Below are 18,634 nucleotides of genomic sequence, written 5' to 3'. Positions count from 1 at the left end.
TTCATATGTCCTCTCAAAATAATACCCCTTACTTTAAGAGTTTATAGCATCCCCTGACAGACAGGGAGTACTTAATCTTCTTTTGGGCTATTTTACCCTGCTTGCAAAGGTATGACCATATTGCAAACAAATGAAAAGGTGTGTTTTTAATTTTTAGTGTTTTATCTGCCGTATGTAGTTTAAGCTAAATTAAGAAAACTATTATTTCAAGCTTATAGTATCATCAAGTATTAAAGAAATAATCTAAATACAGAAAAGATATTTTAAATTAACTCTATCCCTCAACCCCATCAGATCATTCCCTAGCAAACATTTTCTCATCGTTTGTCCATTTTAATTCAAACAATCCAAAACACAATGAGTTTCCAACAGAATAGAGATACAATAAAAGATGTACAGTTGTCCTCCTTTTTTAATATACACTATTGGATAGTGAAATGCATCAACTTGTATTTCAGGCACAGGTGCCTACAGACCAGTAATGTAGTGATTAGGAATATTTCAAAATGAAATGTGAAAAAGCAATTTGGTGTACAGAATCTGATGCCACTGAAAGGCCAAGTTCAGTTGGTCAAAATGACTTTTGTTACTTGATTCTCTTGTCATTATTTGATCTTAAATGATAATTTTTCCCAACTCTACAGAGAATTTCTGTGAATTTCTCTCAGTACTTCCCCACCATTTACCTAGCACAAAATCAGTTGAATCTGTCTGCTCATTTCACCTAGACACTTATGTGGAACTACATTATGCTCTGACTGAAGAGAGTCTTTTTGGAGAAAAGGTATACTAATTTTCAAATTATTGTGTGGGCTAAGTTCTTGAAAACTTTGTTTAGCTACAGGTCACTGAAAAGTAGCAGTAACTCCAGTGTGTGTGGCAATAATCTGTCAGAGACTTCTTGGCATGATTCAGTGCGCTGGGCACACAGAACATGTGTTTGTTAAGAGCCTGGTGCTGCTTGTCTGATACCAGATGTCATTGAATATGATTGATGTGGGAAACTTATAAATGGATGTGTGTGATGGTCCAACAGAATCACAGTTAATATCTCAAGCATCTGATAAAGAACTGGAAAAGGGAATGGTCTCTATGGAAACGCCAGGGCTGTGTTTTGTAATGATGGGAAGATGTGTCAAAAAGACAGTCCCATGAAGGTAGGACCGCACTTTTCTGAGGCTGGACTTCCCTATCTTGAATGACTCCATAAAGAGCCAACGGAGAAGCTGTTTTCATGATGAATGTGCTGGGAAGAAAGGTCAGACAGTGGTCATACTTGCAGGGAGGGAGAAGTAGCTCCCCCACAACATTCCCAAGCCCACAGACCCATTTCCAGAAGACTCTGAAAGTACAAAGTACGAATACACCGAAGTCAAGAGTACTCTAGAAGCATAGACTGCTTAACTAGCATAATAATTCTGAGCATCTGCCCGGAGGAGGGGCAAAGGATTATAAAAGGCTGTGAACCAAAGCCCTGAGTGGTGGCACTCCTCCAGAACTGGGCATTTATGCTGGCTGGATCATGCTGGAACTGGGTCTGGTGAAATCTTCTCTTCCTTCTCTCTCTTCTTCTCTCCCATTCTTTATCCCTATAGCCCTGCATATATGGCAAGGCTTGTCAGGACATGTTTAAGACCCATCAGGACATGATTACTTCGTGGCTTGCTAGCATGCGTTGAAAGATTCAGTTTGTCAGTGTAAGTTGTGGGGCTCACCACTTGTTGCAGAGGTTGCAAGGCTTGCTGACAAAGTTGGATGCCAATATCTGTTGTGGAAAATATAAAAGTTGAGGTTTTTGAATTGAAGAATCCCTGGTGTCATTTCACCTTAATCCTGACCTGGGAATCAATGAATCTGAGTTGACATCCTGAGAAACTGGGACATGACACTGTGGAAATGAGCACTTATGGAAGATCTTGTCCAATTCATTGATATCCAGGCAGTTAGCTCACTGGTAAAAACCTGTTCAACTGTTCAAGATGGAAAAAGACACAGCACAAATATGTAGAAGTCATATTATATTCCTTGTACATTTAATCTGGAAAAAAAAAAAAAGCTTTGAGGGTGTAATGCAGTATTATTTTTCAGAAACAGGGTAGTTGTTCAATAGAAACATTCATTTTGATCATCATTGTTATAGTGAAGGAGAGGGAGCAAAGTAGTGTGAAGTTTTTAGTTTTTTAAAAATAATAATTTTTAATCATCTTATAGATGTTGAAATTCTATGTTGAAAAATAATGATCAAAAAGAGGCAAAATTAACACTGGGAAATAACTCTAAAACATTATCAAGAAAATCAGTCAAGCCAATGTAGCCAGGAGAGTAGCAGAAACTACAAGAAATTTAAAGCTGTGGATATAATTTTTTGGTTTTTCCCCATCCAGACACAAGAAATTTTAAGCTTTGCATCCTCTGAACCAAGCTGGCCCTGCATTGTTTGGCTTAATCATAGACTCAACAGCACTTTACTAAAATAATTGAAAACTCTGGCATTATTTTCTTTTTAAACAAAGAGAACAGAAGGTTAGGAGTAGTTTTGTGTTTTAATAAATCTCCTGTGTAATGGAATGATAAAACTACTATGGAAACCAAGCCATTTCTTTTGACATTCAATTCAATATATTTCTATTAATTTTGTATTTACAGTTTACTGATTATATTTCATATTTACAGTCCACTAATCTGTAGGTTTTATATAGATAATAAAGATTTGCATAAGAAAGTTTTTTGAAAACTGAAAAACTGGAGATCTGGCAATGAATTAGAAGAATGATAGATTTTATGAAATTATGACTGTGTTATCCAAATGGTCTTCTCAAAACTACTGACAGCAATTGACAGTACTGGCTTGTATTGCTGAGAGTTTCAAAGGTGGCACTAGGATTAGGCTCTAAGTACCCACTGATACCCATGTGCCAAATTTTTTCAACTCCTTTTGAAATTTTTATTATTTACAGTCAACTTTATACAACAAATAACTGAAATAAATGAATAATTCCATGAGTAATTCTCAGGAATTTGGCATGGCATTCAGTTTGTTTGTTTGTTTTTTTTTTCCTTTTTAATTACTTTTTTCGGTATTGTCTATACAACCAGGAAGAATTATGACAATTTCCTAATTTACAGGTTTTTTGATGAACAGCTTTCTCAGTAGTACAATATGTAGAAACATGTTTTCAACATTAGAGAAGTTTTATTCCTGCTTAGCATAATTCTTAACAGAACAAGACCAAAACACAGGTAAGTCAGCAGAAGTAGTTCTTGAACACAATTTTATAACCACAGATGCAAACTAGATATTGGAAAAACAGTTTGGTGACAATTTACCATCCCCATATCTCAAATTCCTCTGAATTTTCTCCTTTCATAATGGTGTTTCCCTCTTCTTCTCCAGAGGCATTATGAATGAGATTTCTCTCAACTAACTGCAGATGTTCATACTGTAAGCTCATATTTCTAAATTAGCCATGTTAAAATCACTTCACGTCTAGTATACAAAAAAAAAAAAAAAAAAAAAAAAAAAAAAAAAAAAAAAAAGTTTTGATAAAATACTTTAATCTCTACTTTTGAATTACATTATTTTTCCCTTGAGTTTTTCTGTTGATTCTCTCCATTAAGATTTAGGAATCTCACTCAGGAATCAGTTGAAAATATGACACCATCCTTCCTCTCCAGGTGCAACAGGTCATTCTTCCCAATCCTCCTAGGTGCTCCTGGCCACAGCTTTCTACAGCAATGTGGTGCTGATCTCTTCATGGAGGATACAGGACACATTCAGAAAGACCCTCAAAAACAGATCATATGCTCTGTCAATACTGAGGATGGTATCAGAGTAGATGGAATAATAAGGAAAATGGTTATCTTATGCAGAAATTTAAATAAGTTTGAGTACAATAAATAATTGAGTAGATTATTTTTGTTTCAAAAAATGGTTTAAAAAATTGATTTTGAACTATTTTGTTACAACTACTTGTGGTGTTTCTTCTTAGCAAGCTTTCTGGAAGCTCTGAGCAATACTTAATGAAAACAATAAATTATATACAATAATTTCAGTGTTATATGATAACATCATATAATGATTTTGGTTGGAGGGGACCTTTGAAGATCATCTAGTCCAACCCCTCTGCCATGGAGAGGGACATTTTGCACTAGAAGAGGTTGCTCAAAGCCCCATCCAATCTGACCTTGAACACTTCCAGTGATGGGGTATCCACAACACCTCTGGGAAAACTGTTTCAGCATCTCACCACCCTCATCATAAAATTTATGTCCATGTCTTTCTTGTGCCAGGGACTCCCCAGCTGGAAGCAGTACTCCAGGTGGAGACTCATGAGAGTGGAGTAGAGGAAAAATCAAATCCTTTGACCTGATGGCCATGCTTCTTTTTATGAAGCCCAGGATAGGATTGCTTTCTGGGATGCAAGCACACATTGCTGGCTCTTGGCCAATTTTTCATCCACCAGTATGCCCAAGTCCTTCTCCACAGGGTTGCTCTCAATCCATTCACTGCCTAGTCTGTATTGATATTGGGGGTTGCCCTGACCCAGTTGCAGAGCTTTGCACTTGGCCTTGTTGAACCTCATGAGGCCCATTCCTCAAAGCTGTAGAGGTCCTTCATCAGCCTTCAGATTTCAAGAAACCATGGTCAGATTTTTAAATATAACAAGATTGGCTTAAACCATGAGACTAAATGATAATAACAACTGTCAAATCCTTTTAATTGTCCTCTGATATTTATCTTCACATTTTCCTGTATCCATGACAACGAAGAAGTATTTCCTATTTGTTTTTAAATAAAGCTCAGCTTTTAGATAATTTGCATTTCTAAAATGGCTGTGGATATCAGCAAAAAACTAAATTTAACAATATGATAAATTATGAGCATTATCAACATTAAATTAGACATACTGGATGTCCTAGTTTAAACCCAGAGTGCAACTGAGCACCACCCTGCCACTGGCTCACCCCTCTCCCAATCAGGGATGGGAAGAAGATACAACAAAAGGCTCAGGAATCAAGATAAGGACAGGGAGGGATGATTCACCCCTTGTGGTCATGGGCAAAAGACAGACTCATTAGAGGAAGGAAAAAGAACAATTTAATTCCAACACTAACAACAACACTTAACAGAGGAGGACAGTGAGAAACATTACCACAACTTAAAAAAAAAAAAAAAAAAAAATACACCTTCCTCTCACTCCTCCCTTCTTTCAGGACTTAGCTTTACTCCTAATTTCTCTACCTCCTTCCCCCGGCAGTGAAGGTGGGCAGGGAATGGGGGGATGGAGGTGTGGTCAGTCCTGCTGCTCCTTCCTCCTCAGGGGAAGGATTCCTTGCATTCTTCCCCTGCCCCAGTGTGGAGTACCTCTCATGGGAGACAGTCCTTCATGAACTTTCTCCAATGTGAGTCCTTCTCGTGTCACAGACCTTCCTGAGCTGCTCCAGCATGGGGCCCTTGCATGTGATCCAACCCTCCCAGCATCAAACTAAAACAGTGGGGGCTTCTTCCCACAGAGTTCTGGTCTTCTTCAGGTGCAGCCACCTGCTCCAGCATGGGGTACTCCACAGGCTGCAGGCAGATATCTGCTCCACTTTGGACCTCCATGGGTATCTGGGGGACAGCCTGCTTTCTCACAACAGGATGCAGCAGGGTGTCTCTGCTCTGGTGTACCTCCTCCCCTTCCTTCTTTCTTCCACTGACCTGGGTGTTTGCATCGGTGTCTTCACAACTCCAACTCCTCCTCCCTGATTCTTCTTCTTACACATGTTAACACAAAGGCATGGCCACCATTGCCGATTGTCTTGGACTTGGCCAGAGGTGGGTCCAACTTGGAGCTGGAGTATTTCCAAGTTTTTCACAGAGGCCACCATCGTAGACCCCTTCCACCCCTCCAAAATCCCCCACCACACACACAGACCCAACACATTGGAGAATGAGCAATGGAAACCATTTGTTAAGTACCTGCATGATCCAATAATGGCTGATGGTTTGGACAGAAGAAAAATCTAGAAAGAAAATCATCCAGAAACTCCATAACAAAGGTTTCAATTTCTGAGTCACTTGCATACCCAACTAAGTCAGTTCACTCATGTAGTTTCAATGAAATTAATGGAACTGTTAATGGAAGACATAGCTGTCGGCAAGACTGGGGCCATAGAGGGCATTTCTATTTTCTCTGATAGACAAGGGGAGAACAATTTTATTACACAAGCAGGAACTGGTTCAGAAAATAAGTGGGGCAGACTAATCTTCAGTTGCCACCAATTAACATAAAGTTGCAAGACTGATTTTATTTCTCTCTTTGATTTTTTTTTTGTTTTTTTTTTTTTTTTTTTTTTTTGTAAATATCCTTTAGTTATTGTTTAAGTTTTTCAAAGGCCAAACTCAGAATTTTCAGTCATTACAGTTGTTGCAGAAAGGCATAAAGAGATTCAGTTCAAAGAGCATACAGTCCTATAAAGCAGAGAATGAAGCAGAAGGAAAAAATGTACAAACATATGGGCTGATATAAAATTGCCACAGCCTGCAATTAATAGAATAAAAACAGTAAGTGACTAAATGAGTATGACTGAACAAAATATTTCTACTGGAATAAATATTTATTAACAATATTCAAAAAGTTCAGAATTGATGCTAGAAATGGTTTGTTGCAGGATAAGCTGTAGGAACATATGATTAATTTACAGCAAATACTTTTTTTTTTTTCAGAATATTTATAATGGAAAGCATTAGAAGAACCTTTACAAACAGTTTTCTTACTGGTCAATAAATAAAGTTGTGTTAATTCTACCATTATCTCCTGGTTTCACCTTCCAGAGGGAAAACTGAATGTATCTCACTTAACTCTTCCATTTTGAATGATGAACATCAAAACCCAAGGCTTTAGTCATTCTGTCCTTTTAAGGTAGGGGAGGTAGAAAGCCATGCCATGAGTATCTAGTGCCATCTTTTGTTGAATCCTCTGCTTCCTAGGAGGATTTCAGTAGCACAACAGTGTTAACCTCTAACAAACACTGAATTTTTGCCAGGGGAGTAAACTGCTTTTCTAAATTAAGGATTACAGAAAGGGTAGGTATCATATCTGTACTTTCTTAGATCTGTCCTGGTGAAAGAGCATTCCTCTGTGAAAGGGGTAGCAAACTGTCCAGGAAGTCCCTTGGCCTGCTCAACCTGGGTCCAAAGCCTGGAAAATGAAAAATCTGTGTCTACTGTTTTATAATGGAGGTGAAGTAGTGCAGTGTACATAACTGCCAGTGCTGGAATGCAGTATGAGGAGATATCATTGCTGCTTGAGTGCTCCACAATTTACTACTACAAATGTTTTTTTGTGGGAGCTCAGGAGTGCTTCTCCCTGTAGGTTATTCACCAAGCATGCATAGTTGTCCAGGATGAACACCCTTGAGATGTTAGGTCCTGACATGACAATGATGATGTTTCTATATCCACTCAGCAAACTTATAATTTGTCTGTAAAGCTAGAAGTGCCTTTGAAACAGTTCCTATAGGACAGATGGGCACAACCCTCAGGCCCAAATTCAAAAACTTTAAGATGCATCAAAAGAAATGGATTTCTGAGATTTTTTAAGAATAAGGATCCCCTAAAGCTACAAATCACTTGAGAAAATTTTGACTCCCATCCTTTTTCTTGAGAACCCAAGGAAGCAGTATCCTGGGCTTTGACACACTTGAGCTACCTCTAATGCTCCCTGACTTCCGGGGTCTCTCTTGGTCTTTGCAGCTGTTCTCTGTTTATTCTCAATGCTTGACTCCTTCTCCCAACTACTCACCCTCATCCTTTGTGACAGACCCTCCACCTTCGATGCTGTGATTTTCTGCCATGTCTTTTTTCACCTTTGTGCCTTTCTCACCACTCTCAGTCTCAAGGACTAAATTCCTCTCTCAGATTCTATCAGCAGGGATTTAAGGTTTGACTTCAAAGAAAATTATGCTCAGATGGAGCTGATGCATCACTTTAAAGCTCTTAACACCGACTAAAGCCTACATATGTGTAAAAAGACTTTAGCTCACACCACCAAATGATACCTTTAGTAAGTACTGAAATGGATAAGTTTAATAGGTAACATAAGTAAAGCAGCAGAAAGTATATGCTTTTGTTTGGAAGTGACACACAAAAATGACAAGCTAATCTTTAATGCATTGTCCAAAAAATCTCAGAATCTCCTAGAAGACATATCTTGCATTGGTTGCAAAAATTTTTAATATTTCTTCCTTTTGCAAACTTCTGCAAGCCAGAAAAGGAATCAATATCTCCCTCTCTTCATCCAGTCTTTCCAAATTCTCTACATTGTCATGGTCAGGTTGTATCCCCAGCTGCAGCCTTCAAACACTGATGAGAAAAGGCTTCTCCTCAAAATGGTTATTCCTGTGGAGCAGGCTTAAGGGTACCTTAAAAATAACATGGGGGCTTGGTTTTGTTTTTTTCAATAAAATGTAAGTAATTATAGCATTGTTTATTGTGCCAGGTGCAATGTCCAATCAGTGTCAAAGGGCTGCTACAGGAAAGGAGGATTGTTTACACTTGTGTAACTTTATAGCTGCTAGCTACAAGTTCTGTTTATTTGCCTTCTAAGTAACTAATGTACCTGTGCATGAAATTTCTTCATAAAAGAGGCAGACATTTTTTTTTGTATTAATCTACTTTAGCTCATACGAAAGTTAGTAGTTCCTCTGGACACCCTTGCCTGTCTCCTGACAAACGGTTCTTGCTTCCACTAAACTTCATCCAAACTTTTCTTTTTTTCTGTGCCTCTGGTGACTGCTAAATTTGTGTTTGTGATATCAAATATTGTCCTCCATGTCTGCAAATTATTTATTTATTTTTTTCCCCCTACTTGGAAACTGTTTGTAGTACTGTATGACATACTTACAATGACACTTGTAGTGTAAACAGGAACATAAAAGGTAACAGCAGCTCCCTTTTATCCAGTTTTTTAGATCTAATTACTTCTTCTTAAAAATCAGTACTTTTCAGAGACATTTTTAAGTTTTGAAACTGAAATCAGTGTTGTGGATTTCATCCCTGTGTCCAAAATTTCCTGCAGCTGCTATGGGAATTCTTAATGTACCGTGTTAGCCAACGTCAGCAGTAGTAAAGAAAGGACCACACAGAGTCAAAATTTATTTTAAAATCTGCACTCACTAGAGATTCAAGATCTGCCAGACATCTGGGGGAAATAAACTACCCCTGGACGTTGTTAGCAGGCAACAGGTTCTCCTCATCCTGGCACCTTGGACCTTCCATAGTGTACAATCCATTATGATCAGATTTACTCTTCCAAGCAATGCAAATGTTGGGTGTTTTCTCCCTTATTGTTTGATTGATTTATTTTTAAGCTTCATATACCCACAGATACATAACTAGACTTCAATTATAGAGCATGTTAATTAGACTGCATTTGTCTTTTACTATAGGTTGTAATATTTCAGGATGGCTATGGTCAAAAGCTACACTTATTTTAGCCCAGATGCTCCCCTATATAGATCTTGTTCCTTTAAATTAAAATGGTCTACTCAATGTATGGTTATAGATTGCTTTTTTCTATAAGAAATTTAAATCACAAGATTACACATGAAATGCAGATTAAGCCACAAATGTTAACCCGGGTCCTTCAAGAAAAAAAATACCATTAGCATAACGGTATAGGAACATGCTATTTTAAAAATGTAAATTATCCATAATTGCTAAAAGAGTAGATAAAATGTTAAGTGCAAACACATAGGAAAATTTCTGATCCAAAATAATTTAGTTCACTTTATGTCATTACCTTGGGCCCTATTAAATAACATCACACATTGTTCAAATTGACCATTTTAGGATAGTTATATATTGGGAGAAATCTTGGCAAAGGCAAAGACTGTGTAAATAACAGCCATTGCTAAGTCCTCAGGAAAGTACACAAAACCGATGAAGACAAAAATTTTTCCTGAGCTTTAGTTTCTGTCTTTACTTCCCACAGAATAGATTTAGTCTCCTTCCAGTTCATTGTTTCCTTTCTCAACTTCTCCCCAACATTTGTCTCAGAAGATCATCTTGAATGAGCTACCTTCAAAATTAATTATTGTTTTTTCTGTCTCATGTCAACACTCAGTCTGTCCACAAACACTAGTATAGTTCTGGACCTTAGTATCTTTACTAATCCATGCACTTGAAACCTCTCCTCTGTTCTCAAATCCTGTCTCTATCTAAAGAGATATTTTCAATTTCCTTTGTTAATTTGATTCTGCCTTCTTGTGTGTACTGAAAATAATTTTCTTTCAGATTTTCCTCTATCATATTCTTCTCCAGTTATTTGGCTATGCTTTAAAGTTTAAATCTAATTATGAAACAGCATTTGTCTGTACATTCAGACTATGTTATAATCCCTATTTGTACAAATATTCCACTCATTATTTTAATCATCCAAACCTGACAGAGTAAAAAAAAAAAAAAAAAGTCCAGAGTTTATGACCTTTACTTGAATTATCAATAAGCATTAACTGTCTTTGATGATAGTAATTTTTTCATTTAAATGGCACAATAAAATCTAAGCCAAGAAGCAAGCAAGGTATAAATAATGAAGGAAAGAAGTATGGCTCTTAATTCCAGTATCTAAGGAAAAGGAAAACAAAATATGACAGTTAATTCAAATAACTGTGAACTTTTATCCCATTCTGGAATAAGACAGGAGAATGGGTGTAGACAGAATATATTTCTACATACATGGGCTTGAGCAACGCATCATGGGATTTGTGTCCAGCTTTGATAAGAAATAAAATATGAGAATGTAATCAGAAGTCAAACAGGAAGCAGGCAAATTTTTCAGTCCCCTGTTTTGTACACCTCACTTACCATGAGTTCGTATCCTCACATGTTGCCCTTGCTGCCTCCCTGTCTTGCAATAGGCTACAGGTGACCAGTCCTCCATGGAGGTGAAGACCCCACTGACTATGGGGAATTCTGTACAGAAAGCCAGTTATGAGCTAGCACTTTCTTTTTCTCCTAAAAATATAAAAGAAGAAGAGTTCTTCAAAAAGGCTTAAACATATATACCAAATGGTTACAAATTGAAGAATAAGTACTATCATGTCCTGGGTTTGAGGTTGTTGTGAGGTTTATTTTTTGGTAGCAGGGGAGTGGGCTACAGTGGTTGACCCCTGTGAGAAGCTTCTCGAAGCTCCTCCAGCTCCAAGTCAGCTCCACCTCTGTTTGGAAACTGAGCCAATCAGCTGCGCCTCTATGACAACATATTTAAGAAGGTACATGGTGACCAACAGTGGGACTTGTGAGGAGGAGTTGCAGCAGCTGTGTGAACATCAAGGTCAGTGGAGGAATGGAGGAAGAAAGGAGGGGGGAGGTGTGTCAGAGCAGATACCCCTCTGTATCCTGTGGTGAGACGGCAGGGCGGCACCCCCCTGCCACCCATGAAGATCTACGGTGGAGCAGATATTGATTTATGGCCTGAGAGGGGCATCTCATGGATGATAAAGGTGACTGTGCCTGAAGAAGGCTGGTATCTTGTGGGAAAAAGGAGCCCCCACTGTTGTAATTCAGCGCTGGGAGGATTGCAGCATGTGGGAGTGTCTCATGCTGGAACAGCTCAGGAAGGGCTGCAGCCGTGGGAGAGACTCCAGCTGGAAAATGTTGGTGTCCCACACTGGAGCAGTGTGGTGAATGCTGCAGCCCGTGTAAGCAACTCACATCAGAGAAAGTTTGCGGATGACTGTTTCCTGTGAGAGGGGGACCATGATGGGGCAGGAGGAAGAAATTCCGCAAGCTCCCCCCCACCAAAGATGGAAGAAGCCACAGAACTGGGGTGGGGGGAAGGTGTTCTCAATACGTGGCAATGCTTCTCACTGTCCTACTCTGTTAAGTGTTCTTGTTAGTGTCTGTAATAAATCCAGGCTCTTTTTTTTCTTCCTCTAACAAGTCTGCCTTTTCCCCGTGACCATAATGGGTGATTTGCCCCTCCTGGTCCTATCTTGAATCCCAAGCCTGACTCATTTGTCGCTTCTCATCACTGGGAGGGAAGGGAGGAGTGAGTGGCTATGTGGCACTCAGTTGCCCTCTGAGCTCAAACCATGACATATCATTAACTATGATTTGTAAAAGTTACATATGTGATAAAGATTGTGATGTCAGCACAATAACCTAGCAGTACCAACATAGCTTACACCATTATCAGAGTTCAGTTACCCAGATGTAACAGTTTACTGGGGAGTTTAAAGTGAGTGAAACAACACAGATACATGTGTCTCACAATCACAAACATGTACACACACATATATACCAATGCCTTTTACTTACCTGTCTATTCCTGTTTTTTGAGGAAACACTGACTTACATTTTGTCATGGAAAGAAGAAAACAATACTTTTGCAGGCTGTTGTGAGTATTAAATGACTTATCATCAGTGTCAGCAGTACGTGTAAAGGAGATTCTAATGTGAGTCTGAAAGCAAGATGACTGTGAGTTTAGCTGTTGGATGAGTAAAAAGGAAACAGAGAGTCTATGGCCTGGTGGCCTGCTAAATACAAAACATGTGTACCGCTAAGAAAAGAGAGCCAAGTGTTATTGACCTACTTATAATTGATCTGCTTTAGTACTGTCTTCTATCTGGTTCCTGAAAGCCTTAGATCTTTTCAGGGCCCTGAGTGCCTTCCCTGCAGATCCCAGGGTTTGGCTGCTTGGGCTCAGGGCCAACTTTGAAGATGCTCCTCTCTGGCCATGAGAAACCCCCAACAATGACCTGCTCTCCTGTACCTGAGAGCTGCTTTTAAGCTCAGGCTCTTGCCCTTGATCTCTGCCTGAACAATACTGAAGCTATGCCTGTGCTTCCCTGACTCCGACACGGAACCTAACTTGCAGATGTGGCTGTGATTTTTTAGCTTGACCTTAGACCTGCCTCATCACTGCGGATCTACCTGATGTTCTGGACTCTTGGCTGAACCCAATCACCACTGCCAGAGCTATTTGCCTGTGTCTATCCTGTGTGGCCTCTACACTGTCACCTCTGCCTGCATCCAGGTCACCTGCCCTTGCAGGAGATTCTTGCTCTGGCTGCTCCCTGGCAGCTGTAATAGCTGGAGCAGTATAAGCACCTGATTAGTGAGTGCAACCACTTATAGAGCATGAATGTCCTATAAATGCTAGGTGGAAGGTTACTAATAAATAAACACACAGAAAAATACCCTGTCTAATGTAAGGAGAGCGCTAGATGACTTGAACTCCTCTGTGCCTGCTCCATAATGGGTGGCTGCCTAGTCAGTAGGAAGGAGGTTGGGTTGGGTTGGTCTGATTTTGCTTCATTTCCTGCTTGTCATACTGCCTAAATAAAGGAGCCTGACTGATGAAACCATCATGGAAGTGATCTGGTGACCGGATGATGTGGCATCCCTGAAGGAGATGGGAGGACCCCAGAGCTGTTTGCCATTATCCTGTATATAGAACAGCTGTGCTCTGGAGTAGTCAGCAAACAGAGAGGTCCCTGCAAGATGCTGCAGGGACCAGGAACAGCTTTCATATTAGGCCATAAGTTTCTATGCATGGCACATTATGCGTCATGCATTCATACCACATCTAGGAAAAATTCTGAGATTCTGGCACTCCCAAAATTTTCAGTATTGAAGATCTTGTGACTAGAGAAATTACACAAAAACATAAAGAAGAAAAATGTTTTTTGGAAAAAAAAACCAAACAGATAAGTGTGAAAGTATAGAACACCCAGTAGCTGAATTGTCTCATTACAGTTGTGACCTTGATCCAGATGTATAAAACTTTGATTCTCAGGGAATTCACTGCAGTTCAATACAAAGACTTTCAACTCATGGGTCTTCTGCCAACATACTGACCTGAGTCATCTGGCCTGATTCTGGGCATTAGTCTTCATTTATCTGAGATCACTGGCTCCAGTATCTGCTGCTGCACAACCACAGTGAGGAGTTCAGTGAGAGACAATCAGTTCTATGTTCAACCTAAAAGGGAGAAAATATGAAAGAATTATCATGATGGGAAAAGACTAGAGAAATCTAGGTAGGTGAAGCATACAAGGGAAGGATTTTTGGTTTTGTATTCTGTTTAGGGCTGCTTTTTGGGAGAGAAGAGGATTTTTTTTCTGCCTTTGGACAATGTTACAATGCTGACTTATTAAAAAGAAAATGTAATAATTCTCATGGTAGTGATTCTGCCTAGCAGGCTGACAGGTTGAGCACACATATATAATGCAGTCTCTGAAAAACGATCCATCTGATGTCAGGTCACATGAATGAGTCATGAGTATTTATTGGTGTGTCTGCATATATACAGTAGAAAAACAAGGTTTGTTTTATATAGTATCATGCTCTGTGTCAAATAAACTTATGAAACTAGTAGACAGTCTAATACTGTCACTGCTGTAGATGCCTAATTTTACACACCATGTACATGTTATATGATATACATTAAAAATAACATTATATTGTCTTGCTTTAGATACAGCTTCTGCTGTAGCCTGTAATGGATCTGTAGGAAATCTGAATGTCACTTCCTTTACTCCAGTAGTAATCATAAATTACCTTATGTCAAGTATGTTGAGAGTTCTCTATGGGATTAGTTTCATTTTTTGGCTGTGTATATATCAGCAGTACAAGCAGTGTTCAGTTACCTGGGGTCATTTTCATTCATAGGTATTCTGTAGGCCTGTCATTTATAAATACCCAGGGTCCTTGTACACTCAAGCATAAACTGTTCATTATAGCTCCAATCATTTCACACTTATTAAAGTCAATAAAATACTGTATAAAAGACATTGCTTAAGAAAAATCTACACCACTAAAATACTTAAGCTTATTTATAATCTCTTTTTAAACATTCAAATAAGCACTCAGTGTCTGAATTAAATATATATTTTGTAAAGGCTTCAAAGACTTTTAAATGTCTTTATATGAAAACCAGAAAATTCTTAGTTCAAATTTATTTATGTAGAAGTTTTTTAGGCTTACCTTTGAGATTTAAAATCGTAATCTACAAAATTGTGTTCAGAAATTTCCATTCAGAGAAAAGACTGAAGAAATCAGCTGTAACAGTTAAAAATTCCGTAAGACCTTGTAATTTTTCCAATACTAAAAGAAAAAAAAATCTGAAAATCAAACAGGCTGAGGGAAATAATTTAATAGAATAAAGGAGATTTGTTCACCTCTTGCTTATATCGTTGATTTGTTTGTGAACACTACCCAAGACTCCCACATTTTATATCACTATTCCAGCTCTTATTACTTGCCTTAAAAATAAGAAGAGAACCTGTATCTTAAAGCAAAATAGTATGTAAGCAGAAAAATGTGTGAACAGCTTTATTTATTAAGCTTTAGACACACTGTCTCCAAGGCATCTTAAAACACATGCTTTTGCAGACATTCCACAAGTGCCTAAACAGATTATTAAAAAAAAAAAAAAAAATCCTCAAGCTTTTATGTTATATTCATATCTTTAGCTTAAGATAAACATTTCATACTACTCAGGTTTTATCCATGACCAGCTGCTGATACCAGCCTATTCAGCCTCCCCATAGATTTATCCTTAACATTTTTCTTATGTAAAGAATTATATGCCACATAAAAATTTAGGGTTTCTGGTTTGGTTTTAGTTTTCTCTTTTTGTTTTATAGGAAATAACCATGGTAAAGAGGCATGGTCACTTATGACTGCAAAGTTCTACCTGGTAAATAATAATGTAGTTGTTATAAGGACCATTTTAGGGTATCCCATTCCTTCCACAGTAACAGAATTTTCTTATCTTGCTAACAGCTACTTTGTTACTACTATAAACAAGATACTTATCTTCTTCAAATATCAAGCTTAATGCTGCCTCAGCATATATGTCCAAACCCTGTGTTTGGACATGAAATGATAAATTATACTCTAGATTTATAAACATAATTTTAAACATAATTTTCTTACATCTATAAAAACCTTGTCGCACCCCATTGCACTTTATTTTAGTTCCCTGGTTGTGGGTTTGGGGGTTTTTAATTTTTTTTTTTTTAGTATTATTATTTAATGTGCCTGTCAGAAAAGATCAAATGTGGGAGTAAAATGGAACACATTTTCTGTGTTGTCCTATGAATCATAAGGAAAACCTTATATCTTAACTTTCTGTGGGGGTGGTCACTCACAGACAGCCTTAACTCCTCTTGATCAAAGCCTAACACAGCTCACATACTGATTTTCTCTCAGTCCAAGTGATATTTTTCTAGATGTTCAGTTTGCCATTGTCTGTACAGAATTAACGTACAGATGATCAATATTTTTTTGCAGGGTTTTATGTGATGTGATAATAACAAGAGAGGTTGTTGCAAAATCTTAAATACCTACTGCAAAAATTCACAGTAATATTCACTCTTCTAATTTCCTAGACATCCAGATAGACTTATTGGTATAAGGCAGAAGTTGAGAGGAGTAAGAAATTCTGGTTAAAGACAAATTATGAGAAAAAATAATGATTCTGTACACCAAAGAGACTGTGTCTACTATGTGTCTAGCAGCAGCTGCTAAACAGTGAAAAATTTGTTTTTGTTCTTAGCCAATATATGAGATGTGTTTGTCTGACAAAATGTGGATATTCCACTTTCAGGCTTGGTCTCCCTCTCTGATGTGAATTAAAATGAAATATTGTTGCTGTTTGTTGAGAATGTCTCAAGGCATTTCTTAACTCTGTGTATTATAATTTGAAGAATCTTGCTATGGTTTATTATTTTTGCTCTATTATTTTTCCTCTGTCTACATCTCTTCTGATGTTATGTGTCCCATTCTGTCCACAATTTAGCTGTAAAAGCAGCTGTCACTATTATCTTAAGACTGTGGGTCAAAATAAAGTAAAACCTGTAATTATTAAATTAATACTATGGATAATATATCTGTGATTTGAAAAATAAAGGCTGAACTTTAAGAATAACTAATCTATTTACCTCTAGCATTGTCTACCATGAAACAATAGAATTGTATATGTGTTATATCTACAGGGCAGAGAATAGGTCAATGAAGCTGGAAATTATTAAATTGGCTTCCACTGACACAAGGTCATTTGTTACTGTTGAACACAGAAAGGAAAAGAGTATATTTAAATACCTGTGAACCCTCACACATACACATGCATACACATGTATTCTAAAAACCAAATGTACCTATCTCCAGTCACAGCTTTCTCTTCAGTTCCTGAATCACTGACTTTGCCTGTATGACCATTTTGATTCTTCGTTGTTCTCCCCCCTAGTCATGAGCATGAATTGTTTTCCCCAAGAAATAATTTTACTGCTCATAGTCACTATAAAACAACCTTACTTTTATCTGAGTCCCATCACTGGCAAAGGAAACAGCTCAGCTCTTGCAAGATTAGGGACTGAAGCTGCTTTCAGACACTTATCTGAAGAGAAGTTAGCATCAAGACCAAGAAATCTGTCAGTACTGCTTCTAAGTGAGTCTTACAGAGATGCCTCAATAAATATTGGAATGTCTAAAGAGGAAATTAGATAGGAAAATGTATTAGTTCTGTTTAACTGACTCTCAAAGGCAGAAATTTTAATTCTCCAACTCCCCCTTTGATTGTAAACTACAATTAATAAACAATTCCAGTGTATTGTGTTGTTCATCCTACATTATTATATGTGTACAAAAAGATTTGGAAGTCATGTGACATCATATCAAGAGCAGTTAATGGTTTCCAATTTACCAAGAAAATAGCTTTTTTTCTTTCCTAATTAACGTTGTTTGAAAATAAAGTTCCAATTACTGCTGTTGTCCAGTGTGTTAGATCTCATTTGAGAGTCTGCCTCTGGCTATTCCTTGCTCCTTGACTGGTAGTCATCATTGGGCCATGTTGAGGCCAGAGGGGCAACAGTTACTTATAGTGTGGCTCTGGATCAGGTTCAATTTATACAGACCATATGTGGATTATGATAGTGTTCCTGAATGTATCATTACAGTTAGGGTCTTCCAGCTTTTATTATTATGTATACATTATCAAACAAAATTAAAGAGAATAAGATATCATCTAGAAACTGAAACTGTCAATACTTTTTTTATTTTCTTCTTTTATTATTTGGAGCTACATGCTTTTATGGATTTGTTTTCTTCAATATTGTGATTTTAAGTATGTAAACATAGGTCTCAGCTTTGTACTGAAAGTAGCTTCCATTAAAACATGCTTCATGTTACAGAGGAACATACACAATGATTTCTTCCTCTGTAGCTTCTCTGTCACTAGATAATATTCCATTACAGTAATATGGCATAGGAGGTAGAAATTATTATGTAGTTGTCTTTTATATTTTAGAAAGAAAATTGAAGAAGAAAAGCCACGGCAAAGATATCTATTAGATGCTGCTGGTGGTACTAGGGGAAAAAAAACCAAACCAAACCAAAACAAAAAAACAAAACAAAACAAAACAAAACAAAACAAAACAAAACAAAAACAACAGTTCAGAATTTATATAATGTATATGTAAAAGCTAGGCATTAGAATTAAACTTTCCACTTGAAGGCTGAATCATCTAAAACACCAGAATGAAGGAGCAGATATTTCTGAATTTCTACATTACTGAGGTGATCATTCAATTTCCTGTCTCTTCTTGATACTTTAATTGTTGCTGCAACAATATGGAACCTGA

Source organism: Tyto alba, unplaced genomic scaffold (genome assembly GCF_018691265.1).
Source record: "Tyto alba isolate M040663 unplaced genomic scaffold, T.alba_DEE_v4.0 Super-Scaffold_40, whole genome shotgun sequence".
Taxonomy (NCBI): Eukaryota; Metazoa; Chordata; class Aves; order Strigiformes; family Tytonidae; genus Tyto; species Tyto alba.
The sequence above is the reverse complement of the archived record's forward strand: the minus strand, read 5'-3'. Positions refer to the sequence as shown.